Consider the following 22,700-nt stretch of genomic DNA (forward strand, 5'->3'; position numbering starts at 1 on the left):
AGTAGAGAGTGAGTAGTAGAGGGTAGTAGAGAAATAGAGAGTGAGAAGTAGAGAGTGAGTAGTAGAGAGTAGTAGAGTAGTAGAGAGTGAGTAGTAGAGAGTAGTAGAGAGTGAGTAGTGGGGTGAGTAGAGAGAGAGAGAGTAGTAGAGAGTAGTAGAGAGTGAGTAGTAGAGTAGTAGAGAGTATTCAGTCAGTGTCAGTCAGTCAGTGTCAGTCAGTCAGTGTCAGTGTCAGTCAGTGTCAGTCAATCAGTGTCAGTCAGTGTCAGTCAGTCTCAGTCAGTGTCAGTCAGTCAGTGTCAGTCAGTCAGTGTCAGACAGTGTCAGTCAGCCAGTCATTGTCAGTCAATCAGTGTCAGTCAGTCAGTGTCATTCAGTCAGTGTCAGTCAATCAGTGTTTGTCAGTGTCAGTCAGCCAGTGTCAGTCAATCAGTGTCAGTCAGTCAGTGTTAGTCAGTCAGTGTCAGTCAACCAGTGTCAGTCAGTGTCAATCAGTCAGTGTCAGTCAGTCAGTGTCAGCTAGAGCAGCTCTGTTGATCTAGTTCTCTGGCTCTGAAGCAGCTCTGCTGACCTGATTATCTCCCTTAAAACAGCTCTGCTGACCTGGTTTCTCTGCCTCTACAACTGGTCTGCTGACCTGGTTCTCTGGCTCTAGAGCAGCTCTGCTGCCCTGGTTCTTAGGCTATAGAGCAGCTCTGCTGATCTGGTTCTCTGAGTCTAGAACAGCTATGCTGACCTGGTTCTCTGGCTCTAAAGCAGCTCTGCTGCCCCAGTTCTATGGATCTAAAGCAGTTCTGCTGACATGGTTCTCTGGCTCTAGAGCAGCTCTACTGACCTGCTATTCTCCCTCCTGAGCAGCTCTACTGACCTGGTTATCTCCGTCTAAAGCAGCTCTACTGACCTGGTGTCTCTGGCTCTAGAGCAGCTCTGCTGACCTGGTTCTCTGGCTCTAGAGCAGCTCTGCTGACCTGGTTCTTAGGCTCTAAAGCAGCTCTGCTGACTTGGTTCTCTGGCCCTCGAGCAGCTTTGCTGACCTGGTTCTCTGGCTCTAAAGCAGCTCCGCTGGTCTGTTTCTCTGGCTCTAAAGCAGTTCTGCTGGCCTGGTTCTCTGGCTCTAAAGCAGCTCTGCTGTCCTGGTTCTAGACCTCTAACGCAGCTCTGCTGACCTGGTTTCTCTGGCTCTACAGCAGCTCTGCAGACCTGGTTCTCTGGCTCTAGAGCAGCTCTGCTGATGTAGTTCCTAGGCTCTAGAGCAGCTCTGCTCTCCTGTTTCACTGGCTCTACAACAGCTCTGCTGACCTGGTTCTCTGGCTCAAAAGCATTTCTACTGACCTAGTTTCTCTGGCTCTACAGCACAGCAGCTAAGCTGACCTGGTTCTCTGGCTCTAGAGCAGCTCTGCTGACCTGGTTCTTAGGCTCTAGAGCAGCTCTGCTGACCTGGTTCTCTGGCTCTAGAGTAGCTCTGCTGATGTAGTTCTTAGGCTCTAGAGCAGCTCTGCTCACCTGGTTCTCTGGCTCTACAACAGCTCTTCTCACCTGGTTATCTGGCTCAAAAGCAGCTCCACTGACCTGGTTTCTCTGGCTCTACAGCAGCTAAGCTGACCTGGTTATCGCCCTCTAAATAAGCTCTGCTGGCCTGGTTCTCTGCCTCTAGAACAGCTCTGCTGACCTGGTTCTATGGCTTTAAAGCAGCTCTGCAGACCTGGTTTCTCTGGCTCTAGAGTAGCTCTGCTGACCTGGTTCTCTCCATCTAAAGAGCTCTGCTTACCTGGTTCTCTGGCTCTACAACAGCTAAGCTGACCTGGTTCTCTGGCTCTAGAGCAGCTCTGCTGACCTGGTTCTTAGGCTCTAGAGCAGCTCTGCTGACCTGGTTCTCTGGCTCTAAAGCAGCTCTGCTGACCTGGTTCTCTCCATCTAAACAGCTCTGCTTACCTGGTTCTCTGGCTCTACAGCAGCTAAGCTGACCTGGTGCTCTGGCTCTAGAGCAGCTCTGCTGACCTGGTTCTTAGGCCCTAGAGCAGCTCTGTTGACCTGGTTCTCTGGCTCTAAAGCAGCTCTGCTGACCTGTTCTCTGGCTCTAAAGCAGCTCTGCTGACCTGTTCTCTGGCTCTAGAGCAGCTCTGCTGACCTGGTTCTTAGGCTCTAGAGCAGCTCTGCTGACCTGGTTCTCTGGCTCTAGAGTAGCTCTGCCGATGTAGTTCTTAGGCTCTAGAGCAGCTCTGCTCACCTGGTTCTCTGGCTCTACAACAGCTCTTCTCACCTGGTTATCTGGCTCAAAAGCAGCTCTACGAACCTGGTTTCTCTGGCTCTACAGCAGCTAAGCTGACCTGGTTAGCTCACTCTAAATAAGCTCTGCTGACCTGGTTCTCTGCCTCTAGAACAGCTCTGCTGACCTGGTTCTATGGCTTTAAAGCAGCTCTGCAGACCTGGTTTCTCTGGCTCTAGAGTAGCTCTGCTGACCTGGTTCTCTCTATCTAAAGAGCTCTGCTTACCTGGTTCTCTGGCTCTACAACAGCTAAGCTGACCTGGTTCTCTGGCTCTAGAGCAGCTCTGCTGACCTGGTTCTTAGGCTCTAGAGCAGTTCTGCTGACCTGGTTCTCTTCCTCTAAAGCAGCTCTGCTGACCTGGTTTCTCTGGCTCTACAGCAGCTCTGTTGACCTGGTTCTCTGGCTCTAGAGCAGCTCTGCTGACCTGGTTCTTAGGCTCTAGAGCAGCTCTGCCGACCTGGTTCTCTAGCTCTAAAGGAGCTCTGCTGACCTGTTCTATGGATCTAAAGCAGCTCTGTCCACTCCAGAGTAGTAGAGAGTGAGTAGTGGAGAGATAGTAGTAGAGAGTAGTAGTAGAGAGTGAGTAGTAGAGGGTAGTAGAGAAATAGAGAGTGAGAAGTAGAGAGTGAGTAGTAGAGAGTAGTAGAGTAGTAGAGAGTGAGTAGTAGAGAGTAGTAGAGAGTGAGTAGTGGGGTGAGTAGAGAGAGAGAGTAGTAGAGAGTAGTAGAGAGTGAGTAGTAGAGTAGTAGAGAGTATTCAGTCAGTGTCAGTCAGTCAGTCAGTGTCAGTGTCAGTCAGTGTCAGTCAATCACTGTCAGTCAGTGTCAGTCAGTCTCAGTCAGTGTCAGTCAGTCAGTGTCAGTCAGTGTCAGTCAGTCAGTCATTGTCAGTCAATCAGTGTCAGTCAGTCAGTGTCATTCAGTCAGTGTCAGTCAATCAGTGTTTGTCAGTGTCAGTCAGCCAGTGTCAGTCAATCAGTGTCAGTCAGTCAGTGTTAGTCAGTCAGTGTCAGTCAACCAGTGTCAGTCAGTGTCAATCAGTCAGTGTCAGTCAGTCAGTGTCAGCTAAATCAGCTCTGTTGATCTGGTTCTCTGGCTCTGAAGCAGCTCTGCTGACCTGATTATCTCCCTTAAAACAGCTCTGCTGACCTGGTCTCTCTGCCTCTACAACAGGTCTGCTGACCTGGTTCTCTGGCTCTAGAGCAGCTCTGCTGCCCTAGTTCTTAGGCTCTAGAGCAGCTCTGCTGATCTGGTTCTCTGAGTCTAGAACAGCTCTGCTGACCTGGTTCTCTGGCTCTAAAGCAGCTCTGCTGACCCAGTTCTATGGCTCTAAAGCAGTTCTGCCGACATGGTTCTCTGGCTCTAGAGCAGCTCTACTGACCTGCTATACTCCCTCCTGAGCAGCTCTGCTGACCTGGTTATCTCCGTCTAAATCAGCTCTACTGACCTGGTGTCTCTGGCTCTACAGCAGCTCTGCTGACCTGGTTCTCTGGCTCTAGAGCAGCTCTGCTGACCTGGTCCTTAGGCTCTACAGCAGCTCTGATGACCTGGTTCTCTGGCTCTAAAGCAGCTCTGCTGACTTGGTTCTCTGGCTCTCGAGCAGCTTTGCTGACCTGGTTCTCTGGCTCTAAAGCAGCTCCGCTGGTCTGTTTCTCTGGCTCTAAAGCAGTTCTGCTGGCCTGGTTCTCTGGCTCTAAAGCAGCTCTGCTGTCCTGGTTCTAGACCTCTAAAGCAGCTCTGCTGACCTGGTTTCTCTGGCTCTACAGCAGCTCTGCAAGCCTGGTTCTCTGGCTCTAGAGCAGCTCTGCTGATGTAGTTCCTAGGCTCTAAAGCAGCTCTGCTCACCTGTTTCTCTGGCTCTACAACAGCTCTGCTGACCCGGTTCTCTGGCTCAAAAGCAGCTCTACTGACCTGGTTTCTCTTGCTCTACAGCAGCTAAGCTGACCTGGTTCTCTGGCTCTAGAGCAGCTCTGCTGACCTGGTTCTTAGGCTCTAGAGCAGCTCTGCTGACCTGGTTCTCTGGCTCTAGAGTAGCTCTGCTGGTGTAGTTCTTAGGCTCTAGAGCAGCTCTGCTCACCTGGTTCTCTGGCTCTACAACAGCTCTTCTCCCCTGGTTATCTGGCTCAAAAGCAGCTCTAATGACCTGGTTTCTCTGGCTCTACAGCAGCTAAGCTGACCTGGTTAGCTCACTCTAAATAAGCTCTGCTGACCGGGTTCTCTGCCTCTAGATCAGCTCTGCTGACCTGGTTCTATGGCTTTAAAGCAGCTCTGCCGACCTGGTTTCTCTGGCTCTAGAGTAGCTCTGCTGACCTGGTTCTCTCTATCTAAAGAGCTCTGCTTACCTGGTTCTCTGGCTCTACAACAGCTAAGCTGACCTGGTTCTCTGGCTCTAGAGCAGCTCTGCTGACCTGGTTCTTAGGCTCTAGAGCAGTTCTGCTGACCTGCTTCTCTTCCTCTAAAGCAGCTCTGCTGACCTGGTTTCTCTGGCTCTACAGCAGCTCTGTTGACCTGGTTCTCTGGCTCTAGAGCAGCTCTGCTGACCTGGTTCTTAGGCTCTAGAGCAGCTCTGCTGACCTGATTCTCTGGGTCTAAAGGAGCTCTGCTGACCTGTTCTATGGCTCTAAATCAGCTCTGTCCACTCCTACAATCATTACCAAATCAAAAAGAGGGAGAAGGAAGAAACAGTGATCCACACGGCTTCCTTATTCATATACCAAAAAATCAACTGGGGGGTGGATCACTTGTCCTGCAGAATTAGGATTTTTAAGAATTTTTGTGCACTGTACCGATAAAAAACCCTCATTCACGTACAGCGGTTGGTGGTGGCGGTATATCTTGATTCTCTGCCTTACTCCTCAGGAACGTGACAGCATCATCATAGGGTTAGTGGTTATGCTTCCTCCACCCAGAGGTATTCCCCTGGTTAGAGCAGTAGTGATCAGTAATTTAGGGGGTTTTGTGGTGAATCTTACAAAAAGTTTTTTTTGTAAAAAACTTGTATAGTCAGATTGAAAAAATTCCTTTAATGGTTCTGGGTTCGGCGTTGGTTTTAAAATCTGTTCCGTGAGTAGGGGATCTATTAGGAATCACCCACACTTAAATTTGTCCATACAAAGGTCGACATGTTTCAGCCTCAGTATTTGCCCATGTGGGTCAGGTGGGCTTTCTTCAGGACCTAGAGTGCAAAAAGAATTAAGGGAAAAAGTGTGAGAGATCGGTGTGTCTCTATGGTTATAGACCAATGAGGTCTAAAAGACGTTATGGATCACGGTATAGTAACCTGATTCCTTAGTTGTACCTGTAAATATAAAAATGGGGGGGTTTCAAGGGAGGAAACATAATAATTTGTTCTCATTAGTGTTTGAGTGTCATGACAGACAAGAAACTAAAAAATTGCAATTCTTTCGTTCAAGACAATGTCCTTCTACAAAGTTGGCAAATTTCTCTTGTTATACTTTGTGAGGTAGCGTGATGTAATGCGCTTTGGATACCTCCCTTCAAAGAGATTATTTTAGTCTCTCAATAAAATTCTTGCTATAGATTCAATACTATGCTGTATTCAGAATAGGTGTAATGATGCTTCTTAAGGTGTTGTAGTATTATATTCTTGCCACCTTTATTTATAAATAACCGTTTGTTAGTTGTTAAGTAACGGTTAGCAAGGTGTTCCTTGGTTCTCAGGTGAAGCGTACTGTAAAATGGTATATTTGCCTGAAAATAGCATGCATGTGGCGACAGCCGAAAGGGTAGCTTGCTTGTGATGTAGAAAGGCAGTATCCTGTAATGCGTTTAGCCAGCAGTGTTTCTTTTATAGATATACAAGTAATTAGAAGCGTTTCTTTTTTCACTAAAAGCATTTCGAGATCTGCATGCAATTGTGAGTGCCTCTTTCTTAACACGATAAATATATATCTTTTATATTTTTTCTCTCAGGAGGCACGGTCTGTGTAAGCCTCATCGGTTGTCATGCAATAAAGTAATTGTGCTTGCAGATCAGAGTTCTACGTGCTAATCATTTTAGGGATACTTATTTTCTCACATTTCAAGTTATACTTACACCTCCAATATCGCATTTAATTGTTTATATAATGGCACCCGCATGCAAACGCAATACCTTTTAGTCCTCTCGTTCGGACCTCAGCGGGGCAGCCAGGGAGTTCTCAGTATGCTGAGTGGGGGGAGGGGGAAAGACAGTATAAATATACATTCTTTGTTTTATACTTTACGGTTTTGTTGGTCGGAGGTTTCCTCGAGGCTCGTTTCTACCTGGTTGCAGACCAAGCACGACTTGAGCTGGCTCTTCCACTGGCGTTCCGGTTACATGTTCTCTTCCGGGCAGTGTGTTTTTTTATGGATGGCGGGTGACAAAAATAGAAAAGGGGACTCCATTTTCTTGGAATGTTTTGTCAATAAAGATGAGGTATTCCTACTATTTTGTGGGTGTATTTATAAGTGGTGACAGGAATTGTTAATTTTGAAAAAAAATTGACAGAAAGACTAATTATATTTTAAGCAAATAGATTATTAGCATAGAGAATTTTACTCCCTTCTGAATTTCATTTTCTTTGTTCTAATTTTTGTGGTGGACTTTTGTCTTCATGGCTGTTGTATATATGAGTGTATGCCCCTTCGGTGGGTTGTTTTGTACTTTAACCACTCTTATATGTTCTATTTGTTCAGGCTCAGCCATGGTATATTGTCGAGGAGTCCCTTTTCATTGGTTCTAAGATGATGTACCTATCTTTGTTCCTTTTCAAACCACACCTTTTCTGCGTTGTGATTTTTTGTCGCCATAGTTTCCAAAATGACCCATCGTCGGTCATCTTCTGTGTGTTTGGCTTCAATATAGTGATTGCTCATCTTAGTCGTGTTCCTTTTACATTTGACGTTGCTTTTATGTTCGCCAATTCTCTGTTTGACTTTGCGGCATGTCATCCCTATGTAACGAAGACTGCAGTGGCAGGTGATCATATAAATTGTGTGTGTCGTATTGCAATTCGTATGGTGTCTTATTGTCCACTTGAAGTCAGGTTGTAGTTGGATGCTCTTGGTTGCTGTTGTGAGATTGCAGGCTGAGCATGAGCCACATGGATAGTGTCCTTGAACTGGGGGGTTGTTCCAAAGTCTTGGGGATATGTCCTCCTTAGTTCTTGGTGCTGGTCTTGTATGGACCAAAATATCCTTAAGGTTTCTCGTTCGCTTGTTGGCAAATTTGGGTTTTGGCCATGAGAGGGAACCTGAGGTTTCTGGCTCTTTTTCTACATTTTTTTATGGTTCTTTCAGGGTACTCCTGTTTACTCAATTTGTCACATAGTTCATCTGCTTGTTTTTTGTAGTCTTGGGTTTTGCTACAGTTACACCGCAGACGTAAGAATTGATTACAGGGAAGGTTCTCCCTAAGTGGTCGCCGGTGGAAGCTCTTGTATGAGAGTAGACTTTTCTTAGATCTTGCTTTGAAGAAAGTTTTGGTTTGTAAGGTGTCATTTTCAACGTAGATAGCAATGTCCAGGAAATCATTTTTTTCTTATCTGCTGTGTACGTAAATTTGAGCCATTCAACCCTTCTATTGATCCATCTGTGGAATTCCTCCAGGCTTTACATATTGCCTTCCCATATCAGGATGATGTCGTCGATGTATCCTACAATCATCCTGACAGAAGCATGTCCTTATCTAATCACTCTGCTGAAACATAAGTGCTTATAAACGTATCCTGCTGTCAACTATTAGCACTCTAGAAACCCAGTCACTTCTAATGCACTTGCAGAATGACTCAGGCATTGAGACAAGCAGTGGAACAGTCAAATGTGCACAATGTATGCGGTCCCTTAACCCCTTGCAGACTACTAAGTCCGGCCTGCAAAACTCCAGGTAATAGTCATGCTTGTCTGGAATGACACTGTGAGTCTGTGTCCACTCCTACAATCATCCTGACAGAAGCATGTCCTTATTTAATCACTCTGCTGAAATATAAGCGATTATAAACGTATCCTGCTGTCAACTACTAGCACTCTAGAAACCCAGTCACTATCTATGCACGTGCAGAATGAGTTAGGCATTGAGACAAGCAGTGGAACAGTCAAATGTGCACAATGTATGCGGTCCCTTAACCCCTTGCAGACTACTGAGTTCGGCCTGCAAAACTCCAGGTAATAGTCATGCTTGTCTGGAATCACACTGTGAGTCTGTGGCCGCTCCTACAATCATCCTGACAGAAGTATGTCCTTAGCTAATCCCTCCGCTGAAACATAAGTCCTTATAAACTTATCCTGCTGTCAACTACTAGCACTCAAGGAACCTGTTCACTGTCTATGCACTTGCAGAATGACTCAGGCATTGAAACAAGCAGTGTTACAGTCAAATGTGCACAATGTATGCAGTCCCTTAACCCCTTGCAGACTACTGAGTCAGTCCTGCAAAAGTCCAGGTAATAGTCCTGCTTGTCTGGAATCACATTCTGAGTCTGAGTCCACTCCTACAATCATCCTGACGGAAGCATGTCCTTATCTAATGACTCTGCTGAAACATAAGCGCTTATAAACTTATCCTGCTGTCAACTACTAGCACTCTAGGTACCCAGTCACTGTCTATGCACTTGCGGAATGAATGAGGCATTGAGACAAGCAGTGGTACAGTCAAATGTTCACAATGTATGCAGTGACTTAACACCTTGCAGACTAATGAGTAAGTCCTGCAAAAGTCCAGGTAATAGTCATGCTTGTCTAGAATCACACTGTGAGTCTGTGTCCACTCCTACAATCATCCTGACAGAAGTATGTCATATCTAATCCTTCTGCTGAAACATAAGTCCTTATAAACTTATCCTGCTGTCAACTACTAGCACTCTAGGAACATAAATCACTGTCTATGCACTTGCAGAATGACTCAGGCATTGAGACAAGCAGTTATACAGTCAAATGTGCACAATGTATGCGGTCCCTTAACCCCTTGCAGACTACTGAGTCAGTCCTGCAAAAGTCCAGGTAATAGTCCTGCTTGTCTGGAATCATACTGTGAGTCTGTGTCCAATCCAATGATCATCCTGATAGAAGCATGTCGTTATCGAATCACTCTGCTGAAACATAAGCGTGTATAAACGTATCCTGCTGTCAACTACTAGCATTCTAGGAACACAGTCACTGTCTATACACTTGCAGAATGACTCAGGCATTGAGACAAGCAGTGATACAGTCAAATGTGCACAATATATGCGGTCCCTTAACTCCTTGCAAGCTACTGAGTCAGGCCTGCAAAAGTCCAGGTAATAGTCATGCTTGTCTGGATCACACTGTGAGTCTGTGTCCACTCCTACAATCATCCTGAAAGAAGCATGTCCTTATCTAATCACTCTGCTGCAACATAAGAGCTTATAAACTTATCCTGCTGTCAATTACTAGCACTCTAGGAACTCAGTCACTGTCAATGCACTTGCAGAATGACTCAGGCATTGAGACAAGCAGTGGTACAGTCAAATGTGCACAATGTATGCGGTCCCTTAACCCCTTGCAGACTACTGAGTCAGTCCTGCAAAAGTCCAGGTAATAGTCCTGCTTGTCTGGAATCACATTGTGAGTCTGTGTCCACTCCTACAATCATACTGACAGAAGCATGTCCTTACCTAATGACTCTGCTGAAACATAAGCACGTATAAACTTATCCTGCTGTCAACTACTAGCACTCTAGGAACATAGTCACTGTCTATGCACTTGAGAATGACTCAGGCATTGAGACAAGCAGTGATATAGTCAAATGTGCACAACGTATGCGGTCCCTTAACCCCTTGCAGACTACTGAGTCAGTCCTGCAAAAGTCCAGGTAATAGTCCTGCTTGTCTGGAATCACACTGTGAGTCTGTGTCCAATCCAATAATCATCCTGATAGAAGCATGTCGTTATCGAATCACTCTGCTGAAACATAAGCGTGTATAAACGTATCCTGCTGTCAACTACTAGCATTCTAGAAACAAAGTCACTGTCTATACACTTGCAGAATGACTCAGGCATTGAGACAAGCAGTGATACAGTCAAATGTGCACAATATATGCGGTCCCTTAACTCCTTGCAGACTACTGAGTCAGGCCTGCAAAAGTCCAGGTAATAGTCATGCTTGTCTGGAATCACACTGTGAGTCTGTGTCCACTCCTACAATCATCCTGAAAGAAGCATGTCCTTATCTAATCACTCTGCTGCAACATAAGTGCTTATAAACTTATCCTGCTGTCAATTACTAGCACTCTAGGAACTCAGTCACTGTCTATGCACTTACAGAATGACTCAGGCATTGAGACAAGCAGTGGTACAGTCAAATGTGCACAATATATGTGGACCCTTAACCCCTTGAAGACTACTGAGTCAGTCCTGCAAAAGTCTTCAGGACCTGTTGTCAACTACTAGCACTCTAGGAATCCAGTCACTGTCTATACACTTGCAGAATGACTCAGGCATTGAGACAATACCTAAACACTTATAAATTAACTGAGCACTCTGTTTGCAGCACTGTCATCATTCTAGTTACTAGTGATGTTCTTATAGAATGACTAGGCACCAACTCAAGTACACATACAATACTCTGTGCACAATCCCTACAAACCTCTAAGCAGGTACATACTATTGGTACACTCCACTGAATATTGAAGTAGTACTCATGCAGCCTAGGATACCTCCTGCCAGTCTCATGCAGTTCGTCAATCAGCCATCCAGCACTATGTTCTTATTGTATCACTCTGCCAATACTGAAGCACTTATGGGGAAGATTTACAAGCCCCCTGCACCACCAGTACGTCACTTTTTGTAACATAGTGTTGGCGCTGGGGACTCCTCCTTACTTACAAGGAGAGGAAAAGGGAGAGGAAAAGCCACCCTGTGTGGCTTTTCCTCTCCTTAAAAATACGACCCATTCAAACGCAGCACATTGCATTGAAGGGGCTTTCCATGGCTGTTGCTGTGTCTGTTCCCACACAACAACCATGGAATAAAATATCTCAAGACTTACGGGAAAGTGTAAATCTGTAGATTTGTGTGATTGGTGCGTCACCCTAGAGGTGGTGTAGCGAGGCACAACAAGGAGAAATGTTTTAATTTCTCCTTGTGTTTTCCTCTTTCAATGTATGCTGCATTCCACAGCACACATTGAAGAAGGAAAATGCCTTAGTGATTGTTTTTTTGCAGGAAGAAGTCCCTTCCTACACAAAAACAATCTCCCCATGACACAGATATCCTTGCACCATGGTGCAACGTGCCTGCGTCACTGCATGGCTGCAGTTTGCGTGCTAGTGCAGAGTGAGCACAGAATTGCGACATATTCATGTAAATATGTCACATCCCTGTGCTTCAGAAGTGCCGCAGCGCGGTGCAGCTAAAGGGCTTGCAGTGTCACGCTGCAGCACTTCCTCATAGATCTGCCCCTATAAATTCACCCTCCGGTACTCATGCATTCTTTCAGTTAATAATGCTTTACACATATATTCAACCAAACTTTCAGACATTACCATGCAATTATAGTTCTTTTTTTAAACCAGATAAGGTAGTTCTGAATTTTTTTGTTCAGTTTTTTGTTTTCTATTTTTTTGTAGTTTTTTTAACAATTTTGTACTGTTTTTGGTGTTTTTTAAAGATTGAACAAAAAAGGAACTAAGTAAACAGTTAGATTTTGGAATTCAACATCATTCCACAAACAAAAACATTAAAGTGCATTCGTGGTTCCGTTGAGCTCCACAAATAGCGCCCACTGAATGTTCACCATAACAGATGATGGTTTTGCACTTAGTGCAGTGCTGCTGCAGAAAAGCAAATTCTGGGCGAATGTCTACTGGTGGTGCTGAAGTGGACACTCCGGAGGTGCTAGCAATACCTGGTGGTGGATTTTTTGCTGCAGGCCTCATTTCTCCTTGTGCCAGACTCTTCGGGTGAAAGGTCTGCAGATGTTTATACATAATCGCTGTTCCACAGGATTATTTCTTGTCACTGCCTCGCGACAGGACCCTGTCACACAGCAAGCATGTGACTTTTCTTGTGTTGACCTTTTTTTCTCCGACAGGAAAGGTGAAAACTTTCCATACAACTGATTCAGGCCTCTGCTTCGGTGGATTTTCTTCCAAGATATCTTCATCTGAAGAATGATGAGGAGCTTGTGAACCAGATGCCATTTCTCCAATGCATTTTTTTAAAAACACCCCAAAAATTCCCAAACCAGCTCTGTAAGAAGATGAGATGTCTCTCATCAACTGCTCCAAAGAGAATCATTAAAATGGGTGGGGTCCTTCAATCGTTACAGGGGGAAATGTTATGAACCAATCAAATCTTTTTTTTTGAGTTCACATGGGATCCACGGACCGTGCGCTCATGAAGCACGCACCTGACGCAAGTTAGCGAAAGTATATTTAAAAATAATGTACGTTTATTACAAGTAGAAATAAATTATTTTTATGAATACCTTAGATCATCTTTTGCCCTAATATGTACATTAAATACACGTACATATCATTTTAGAACATAAAAAAGTTCACGGGAGTCGCGCACTCAGCACGCCCCAGCACGTATTTGACATCACGTTGGGCCCGCCACCGCGCAAGCGTCGCATTCCGTACTACGCATGTGTCGCGAATGTGCGGTAGCAGTAGTCATACACACCAGGTGACATTGTAGGTATATGACGTAACTGAAAAAAACCTCACACCCGTCGCTCATCATACGCGGATCCTTCACGACTTTTCCAAAATGGCAGTGGGGAAGCTAGGATTTTCATTTAGATTTCCTTACTCATCTCTAGAATCCCAAACCAGGTCGACTAGACCTTTTTCCCTGTTCCAGTAGAATAAAGGAAAGATTTATAGCAACTTTGAACAACTTCACCATCAAATCCAAATTAAATTCGAAGGACCACTGACTACGAACTGAAATCTTAAAGGTTTATTACAAAGCCAAAAATAGTTGAACATACAAACATCTCAACAAGAGGTTCAGAAAATAAACCAGCACTAATACAAACATAATTCTACGCAAGATTCTCAGACAACAAAGTCAATTTGAGTAACATTAGGCAGCTAAGAACGGTCCCAACTTGAAGTTTGGACTGCATTTACAAAAAGGAAAAAGAAAGTGATTAGTCTGTCCCTACTCTTTTCTAAGGTGACATCCCTACATAACATTCCCATCAGACAAGAGTAAAGGTGTCAATGGTGAAGTATTCCAAAGAAATACATTCACTTTCTTCAGGCAAATAGTCTAACTGTCGAGCTCGCTCTAAGATGCTCCTTCTTACACCCCACTCTGCCCTAAGTTTCCCAAGACTCTCTCTCTACAGCTTTCTACATCCTGCTGTATCCATTCCCTGACTAAGATCTGCTTTTCACCCTCAGGAGCTGTCCCTAATACACAATCGCAAAAACCGTCGACACGCCCAGAGGTACACCCCTCTGGCAGGTGAAGATCTTCGGATTTTTCCAGCATGGCACCTTTCCATCCAGCGTCCTTTGGTGTGTCCTTGGGTCCCAGGCACCTTCCTCACTTAATGCTGCACTCCCAAATTCTTTGGCAGCTTTTCTCCATTCACGCCTACTATCCTAACTCCTAAACAATGGACTCTTCTACCTAACGAGCCTTGTGGCCTTGCACCTGCAAGCTGAAATACATGGGAACATCTCTACAAGCATTCGCAGTTACAATTCAATATTTTGCTGAGGACAGCTTCTTCCCGAAGAGAGAAAATCTTTCTTTCTCGACTAAAGCTAACAAAAGAATATACAGTTAGGACTCTACTGGCTTTAACATGTTCCAGGCCTTTGCACGTTTCAAGACATTTCTAATACAACATGACATTACATTTCGCCACTATGGATTATCAATCCTGCTTTCAATGTAAGCCCTACCTTTCATATTAAAAAGCCTATATTAACTCACTCCTTAATAAGCACGTATACATTTTAAAAGCATTTAATTAGTAATACGACATTTCATACATGATTATACTTCTACATTAAGTAACACGACATTTTGTTTAGAACACTTCATTAGTCTTTAATTAATAACCACATCACTACATATCGTGCTGATTCTCAGCCTAACATTATAAGTCTAAACTACATTAGTAGACCCTCTAAATATGTGGGTGCTGACTACTCAGGTGTCAGGGACTGTTCGGGACTATATGGGGAACACATTCAGGGACTTGGACAAGGACTGGGAACTGGGTAGAAGACGTACACAGAAAGGAAAAGTACAGTGCTTCCCAGGATCATACAGGGAGTCGGAGGAGAAAAAGGGATCCAAAGGGGAAGCCTGTACAAGTGAACAAGATGGGTAAGACTCAGAAAGGAAGGGCACTCACAAGGCAATTTAGCATTCAGACTAACTACACCCAGGACGGACGTGCAAGACATATATATAATACAACATTAACAATAAAGGGGGGTGTGGGGTGAAGCACTCAGGAGCTGCACATGGTAAGACTGAAGCTCAGTAATTTTCTTACCCGCAATTACTGTTACAGATACTGACTGCAAATACCCACATGTAGGATATGCATGCAAAGGCAGGGTCTGTGGAGCTTATACCTATAGTGATGTTATAAATGTAACTCAAAGACAAAACTCACAGTGAACAAGAAACACCACCTAGGTAGTCAGCTGAGCCCATATATCCTGGCGATCAAACAGGAACGCGCAAGGCAGTAAAAGCAAAGGGGGAGAACTAAACACAAGCACAATAGACAAGGAGCTAGCAAGGAGGAGTGCTTAACAGGAAAGGAAGGAAATGACAGGGCACACTTGGCAGAAAGCAGGTAACAAACATACAAGGTAACAGAAGTAAGACAGCAGAATAGAAAGGCAGCAAACTAGAACTGGAACCAAGGAAATGGGAAGCAAGGCAAGGACTGGAAACGGATATACAGAAGGGGAGGTTACAAGGGTATACTAAATAGTGCAGGTTAAGGAATCAAGAAAACAAAGTAGCATAAAAGGCAGTGCTGGGGCAGGAACAAGAAGTGAGCTAAGGCTCAGGAGTCAAGGCAGCACTGCAGACATTGCTGGTTCAGGAACAGGGAACTACCAAAGCTTCAGGAGTCAAGGTGGCACTGCAGGCAGTGCTAGTTCAGGAACAGGGAAATTACTAGAGCTCAGGAGTCAAGGTAGTACTGCAGGCAATACTGGTTCAAGGAAACAGGACATAGCTACAGCTCAGGAAACAAGGAGTCAAGAGAGCACTGCAAGCAGTGCAAATCAGGAACAAGAAATAGCTAAGCCCAGGAACAAAGAATAACTATAGCTCAGGAACTCAGGAAACAAGGTAGCACTGCAGGCAGTGTTAATTCAGGTACAGGGAATAGCTATAGCTCAGGAACTCAGGAAACAAGGTAGCACTGCAGGCAGTGCTAATTCAGGTACAGCTATAGCTTAGGAACTCAGGAAACAGGGTAGCACTGCAAGCAGTGCTAATTCAGGTACAGGGAATAGCTATAGCTCAGGAACTCGGGAAACAAGGTAGCACTGGAAACAGTGCTAATTCATGTACAGGGAATAGCTAGAGCTCAGGAACTCAGGAGAAGGGAAACTGCTGTAGTCCAGGAACAAGGAATACTAAGGCTATGGGGTCAGGGTAGCACTGCAGGCAGTGCTAATTCAGGAACAGGGAAAACAGCAGCAGGTCAGGAACAAGGCATAATTAAAGCTCAGGAAACACTGGAAACAAGAAAAGCAAAAGCTCAGGGAACTCTGGAAACAAGGATAGGTCTCACCGGTAAACAGCTACAATGACCAACCTTTGCCTGAAGGGAGCTGGGGCTTAAAAGAGCTCACAGTAATCACATGCACCTGGTGTGAGCAGGCTAGCAGCAGCCAGCCACAGGTGAGCTGAATTTCTCCACCCATCCTTGGCCTGCAGGGGTGGAGACAAAGCAGTGAGCAGGGAATTCTGGGTAATGGAGTTTCAGGCATGAGTAAGCTGGCTTTAAGTCTAAGCAGGCTGGCTTTCACAAAACCCGGCAGGGATTGGGAATGGATGTCAATTCCCAAATAGTGTCCAAATGGCTGGAAGTCAAGATATGCATGCAGGGGAGTGTCAGGAAGCATATTAGAACACTGGAGAGTCCCACAGTTCACCCCCCTGGTGGTGGACATGAGAACACAGGGAGCGAATCGTGACAGTACTCCCCCTCCAAAGACCGTCTCCCGGAGTCTGGAACTGGATCTAAAGCCTTTGCTCCTAAGAATTAAGTCAATTCCCATCATAGATTCAGTGCACGCTATCAGAGGACTGAAGGTAAATTGTGATGTTCTGGAGAGTTGGATAATACTCTGTAAATTAACAGCAGTATTGAAGGTAGAAATTGAAGAGCCCAAATCCAGTGGCAAGGGCTTAGAAACCTGCATTAAATGTGTTTGAAGTCCTGATGATGACAGGCTAGAGTAGCACTCTGAAAACAAAGGCTGATTGACTGTAGGGTCAAAAGCAGATAACGGATTGGCAGGCGGCACAGAGGTCAAAGACAAACTGGCTGAAAATGAAGGAGGTGATAGGAAGCAGACCTGAAGTTCTGGCCCCGGAAGAAAACATACTAAAGATACACATGCAGGAGACTTAGGAAGCAGATATGCAGTAGACCCAGGCCCTTGAGGCTTACATGTTGAGAGTTTTGTCTCTGGTGCTGGAGGTTCAGACTCTGAATGTATATGTATTGAGACCACTGAAGGCTGGGAAACTGGAAGCCCAGGGTCAAAACGTTGGCACAGTAAAGGCTCAAGTCCAGAAGACAGCGAGCCTGGAAGCTCTGGTGCAGAAGGCAGGGAGCCTGGAAGCTCTGGTGCAGAAGGCAGGGAGCCTGGAAGATCTGGTGCAGAAGGCAGGGAGCCTGGAAAATCTGGTGCCGAAGGCAGGGAGCCTGGAAGCTCTGCTGCAGAAGGCAGGCAGCCTGGAAGCTCTGGTGCAGGAGGCAGCAGGCCTGCAGGATCTGGCTCTGGAGGCAGCAGGCCGACTGAGGACTCGGGCTCTGGAGGCAGCAGGCCGGCTGAGGACTCGGGCTCTGGAGACAGCAGGCCGGCTGAGGACTCGGGCTCTGGAGGCAGCAGGCCGGCTGAGGACTCGGGCTCTGGAGGCAGAAGGCCGGCTGAGGACTCGGGCTCTGGAGGCAGCAGGCCGGCTGAGGACTCGGGCTCTGGAGGAAGGTAGTTTGGAGGCCCCGGTACTGATGGCAGGAAGGCTGCAGGTTCCGGCTTAGATAGCAGGTAGGCTGCAGGCTTGGGCTCAGATGCCAAGCAAACTGAGGATTCTGGAGACTCTGAAAGACGACAAGTTGACGGCATAGGGGCACAAGGATGATAGGCTTTAAATTCTGGAAAGGGCGGTAGCCCTTGAACAGTAGCTTCCTTGCTGTCTGTAGTGAAATCTTCACAGTTGCTTTGCACATTAAAACACGCTGAAGTTCTTTCTTCAGGATGGCTCAGAATAGTGCTTGTCTTAGCGTCTGTGATGATCAGACTCCCTTTACCATTTGGCAGTTCACATGTCTTAATTTGAGCAAACAAGTGAAAGAGCACTTGGTCTTTGGAAATGTTCTCATTTTCTTCTGCATTAGAAGGTCGGTACAGGTGCATCAGAGCATACAGTACTATCATTTTCTGACTTTTCAATATGTGGTGTGCTTGAAGGCAAAACAGCAAAGAAGGGGTCAGGATTTTGTTCCTTTTCAGCAAGGAGGTTGACTTCTGTCACAGCTGTTAAATCAAGAGCATGGTCTGAGTCACAGGACATTGTAACATCAGGGATTATGTGGGGCACTGGTTCATGCTTTGCTGTATGTTACTGGCCTGTCTATGGGTTATCTCTGAGATTGAACTGGCCTTACCAGAAAAATAAAGCAAGGAGATGTTTTGGGTCTTGCCTGAAATTTGGGGTTTCTCAAAACTGGAGGGACACATCTCAGATGTAGCACCTAAATGTTATTTATTTATTTATTTTATTTATTTATTTTTAGATTTCTAAAGTGCGTAGCTACCCTAGGGCGTCCCAGCGCTGACATACAACCTATTATTCCAGAAGGGGAGGGGGAGAGCTAGACCTTATGGAAAGAGCCAAGTTTTTAGTTGCCTGCGGAAAGTGAGTAGGTTGTGTTCTCTTCGAATGGAAAGCGGAAGAGAGTTCCACAATTTGGGGGCGTTGTAGGAAAACAATCTCCCCCCCCCCCGATCGGGCTCTGTTTATTCTTGGAATGCAGGCAAGGGAGAGAGAATCAGACCTGGGTTGTCTGTTAGGGTGGTAGGGTTTGATGAGGGATTTCAGGATTGGCGGGCCTTTGCCTTGCATTAACTTATGTGTAATGCATAAGGCCTTGAAAGTTACCCTTTCTTTGATCGGGAGCCAGTGGAGACTTCTAAGAGCCGGTTTGGCCGAACATCTGGACTTGGTTCCTGTAAGGAGTCTGGCGGCTGCATTTTGGGCGTATTGCAGTTTTTTTATGGCTGAGGCCGGAGCTCCTAGGTACAGGGCATTTCCGTAGTCCAATCTGGAGTTCACCAGACCCTGGATAAGCATTTTCCTAGATTGGAAGGGGAGTAGATGAAGGATCTTTCGTGCTTGTTGGATGAGACCGAAGCAGATGCCAGAGGTTTTCCTGGCCTGGGTTTTAAAATTGAGCTCCTGGTCTAGCCAGATCCCCAGGCTTTTGACTTCTGCTTTCGGGGTAGGGGGTAAACCCATGCATGGTGGCCAAGAGAGGGACGTGGGGAGTTTGCGTGGGTTGCCTAGCAGAAGAATCTCGGATTTCTCTCCATTTAATTTGAGGCGAGATTCACACATCCAGCGATGGATGTTATTTAGGCAATCCGCCAAGTTGTCCAGGCTTTTACTTGAGTGGTTTAAAGATACCACCAATTGGGTGTCATCGGCATACATGACAGTTTTTATACCAAATGGGGTAATGACGTCCTCTAGGGGGGACATGTAGACATTAAAAAGCGTGGGGCTCAGGGAGGAGCCCTGAGGAACCCCACACTGAAGGGGGAAAGCCTTGGACAGCACAGGTCCGTCGGACACCTGAAAGGTTCTCCCTTCCAGGAAGGATTTGATCCAGGACAGGGCGGTACCAGACACTCCTGCCGAGCTGAGTCGGTGGAGAAGAATGGAGTGATCCACCGTGTCGAAGGCGGCACTTAAGTCGAGGAGGATCACTGCCACTGATCCTCCTGCTTCTATGATGGTTCGTGCCTCTTCGACCACGGCAAGAAGTGCGGTATCAGTGCCCTGTCCAGGTCTAAAACCTGTCTGGGATTGGCGCAGGAGATTGTTGGTCTCTAAAAAGAGAGACAGTTGGGAATTAACAATTCGTTCGGCGATTTTTCCCATGGCCGGGAGGAGAGAGATGGGTCTAAAGCTGGATAAATCTTTAGGGTCCAGGTGAGGTTTTTTCAGCAGAGCCCTAACTGTCGCTTTTTTCCAGTTCTCTGGAACAATGCCTGAAGCCAGAGAGTTGTTAGTCAGTTGGATAAAGGGCGGCGTGATAATATCGGCGACCAGTTTTAATTTGCGCAGCGGAGCAGGATCCGATGGGGCCCCACTTTTTACGGATTGTAGGGTAGATAGAAACAGATCAGTAGTGACCCCGGGGAAAGCTTGGAGGCGTGGGGTTTCTGAACCCAGGGAAGAAGTGCTGGGGGTTGGGAGGGGGTGGGGAGTGGGAGGGATTTCAAGATATTACTGCTTTTTGTAGCTAAAAATTCCGCTATTTGATTGCATCTAGTACCAGATAGGTCTGGTGCAGAAACAGGGTCCGGGGTTTTTGTAAGGAGGCACACAATGCGATAAGTTTCTTTAGAGGAATTTGAGGCTGTCTGTATTGCTTTCTCGAAAAAGTTTATCTGTGCATTTTTTATACAGGATTTGTAATGTTTTATAGCTGATCTGTATGCGTTTTTGCTTTCGGTTGCCCAGTCCCGCCTCCAGAGGCGCTCAAGTTTTTTGCACTGTTTCCTAAGCAGTTGTAGATCTTGAGTAAACCATGGGGATTTAAGGCTTCTCCTCTTACTGGGAAGGGGTATGACGGGAAGGATCGTATCCAAGGATTGATCTATCCAGTCGCGTAGTTGCGCGTCTGCCTGGGATGGGTCGGAGTCCAATGCTGGCAGGGTCGGAGCAAGTGTTTGAGCCCATACATCTGTGTCAAGTTTCTGCCAGGGACGAGATGGTGCTTGTTCCGGGGGAATCTCAGGTATTTCTGCCGATAACTTGAGGTTAATGGGGATAAGGAAATGATCTGACCAGGGGATGGGGGTAGGGGTATTCACTACTAGCCTCGGAAGGTTTGAGAATATAGGGTCTAACATATGGCCCAAGGTGAGGGTTGCATGGCTGCTTTTTAAGTTGAGACTAAGAGAGGCTAGATCGTTTTTGAGATCGACGGCTATTTTGTTGTTTAGATCGTCGAAGTGAAGGTTTAGGTCTCCCAGGACCGTAAAGTTGGGAGTTAGGCAGGCCAGAGAGGTGATGGTTTCCACTAGGGAATCACAGAAGAGTCGTTGATATCCTGGGGGGCGATAGACTAAGATCCCTGAAAGGGTTGTATATGGTGGTAAGTGAATGGAGAAGTGAACGTTTTCACAGTCCTGGATTGGGCTGTCCTTGAAAGTGCAGGACAGGTGGTCACGGTAGATGATAGCTATCCCTCCCCTGGTACCAGAGGGTCTGTCCAGATGTTTTATAAGGTAGCCTGAGGGGAGTGCTTGGATGATATCTGGGTCCGAGTTGACATTAAGCCACGTTTCAGTGAGGAAAAGAACCTCAATCTCTAAGGGCTGTAAAAGCATGTTGATTTCCACTTGATGTTTTGGGAGGGATCTACAGTTCAATAAGGCCATACTGATCCGGCGGGGTTTCCGAGAGAGACGTGGAGAGAGTTTGTAAGGGCAGTGTGCACAGCGGGACTGTCCTTTTTTTAAAGGTGAAGAACTCTGACAGGGAGTCATTGCACCTCTTAAATTGAGGAGAGTTTCCCGGGTGTATCTCCGAGGGGATGGAGCAAGAGCAGGGGTCCTGGGCTCTCGGTTCGGTCTGGCGCGGACGGGCGCAGACGGGCTTGCCTTAGGCGCTCCCGCTGCGCTCGTCCGCTGCGCTTCCTATGGATGCACATATTTTATGCCAGAGGGAGGGAGGAGAGGGCGTGGCCTAAAAAGGGGGCGTGGCCTCTCTCGTGGCCGGTAATGGCGTCAGGGGGAGTGTTTGTGGGGGGCTGCGCGGCAGCGCTGAGATCCGCTGTGCTTTGCCTGTCCCAAATGAGCGAGTGCTCTCCAAGTGATCTCCCTAGCTGGTAAGTTTAAAAATACAAGTATTTTGTGACAATCAAGTTTTAAAAACAGTTTCAATCAAGTTTTAAAACAGAGTAGAAAGAGATAGAAAAGCTCCCGGCTTCCGCCTCAGGAGATAGGAGTATCTGACAAGTCGCTAGTAATCAGCGGTGTTATATGCTCGGCGACGGGGGCATGGCCTAAAAAGGGGCGTGGCCTCTCTCGTGGCCGGTAATGGCGTCAGGGGGAGTGTTTGTGGGGGGCTGCGCGGCAGCGCTGAGATCCGCTGTGCTTTGCCTGTCCCAAATGAGCGAGTGCTCTCCAAGTGACTCCCTAGCTGGTAAGTTTAAAAATACAAGTATTTTGTGACAATCAAGTTTTAAAAACAGTTTCAATCAAGTTTTAAAACAGAGTAGAAAGAGATAGAAAATCTCCCGGCTTCCGCCTCAGGAGATAGGAGTATCTGACAAGTCGCTAGTAATCAGCGGTGTTATATGCTCGGCGACGGGGGCGTGGCCTAAAAAGCGGCGTGGCCTCTCTCGTGGCCGGTAATGGCATCAGGGGGAGTGTTTGTGGGGGGCTGCGCGGCAGCGCTGAGATCCGCTGTGCTTTGCCTGTCCCAAATGAGCGAGTGCTCTCCAAGTGATCTCCCTAGCTGGTAAGTTTAAAAATACAAGTATTTTGTGACAATCAAGTTTTAAAAACAGTTTCAATCAAGTTTTAAAACAGAGTAGAAAGAGATAGAAAAGCTCCCGGCTTCCGACTCAGGAGATAGGAGTATCTGACAAGTCGCTAGTAATCAGCGGTGTTATATGCTCGGCGACGGGGGCTTGGCCTAAAAAGGGGCGTGGCCTCTCTCGTGCCCGGTAATGGCGTCAGGGGGAGTGTTTGTGGGGGGCTGCGCGGCAGCGCTGAGATCCGCTGTGCTTTGCCTGTCCCAAATGAGCGAGTGCTCTCCAAGTGATCTCCCTAGCTGGTAAGTTTAAAAATACAAGTATTTTGTGACAATCAAGTTTTAAAAACAGTTTCAATCAAGTTTTAAAACAGAGTAGAAAGAGATAGAAAAGATCCCGGCTTCCGCCTCAGGAGATAGGAGTATCTGATTTAGCACTAGAAGACAAAACAGAGGAGTTAGAAAATTCAGGATTCAAACAAATACTTTCCTTAAC

This window comes from Lissotriton helveticus, chromosome 8 (genome assembly GCF_964261635.1).
Source record: "Lissotriton helveticus chromosome 8, aLisHel1.1, whole genome shotgun sequence".
Classification (NCBI taxonomy): Eukaryota; Metazoa; Chordata; class Amphibia; order Caudata; family Salamandridae; genus Lissotriton; species Lissotriton helveticus.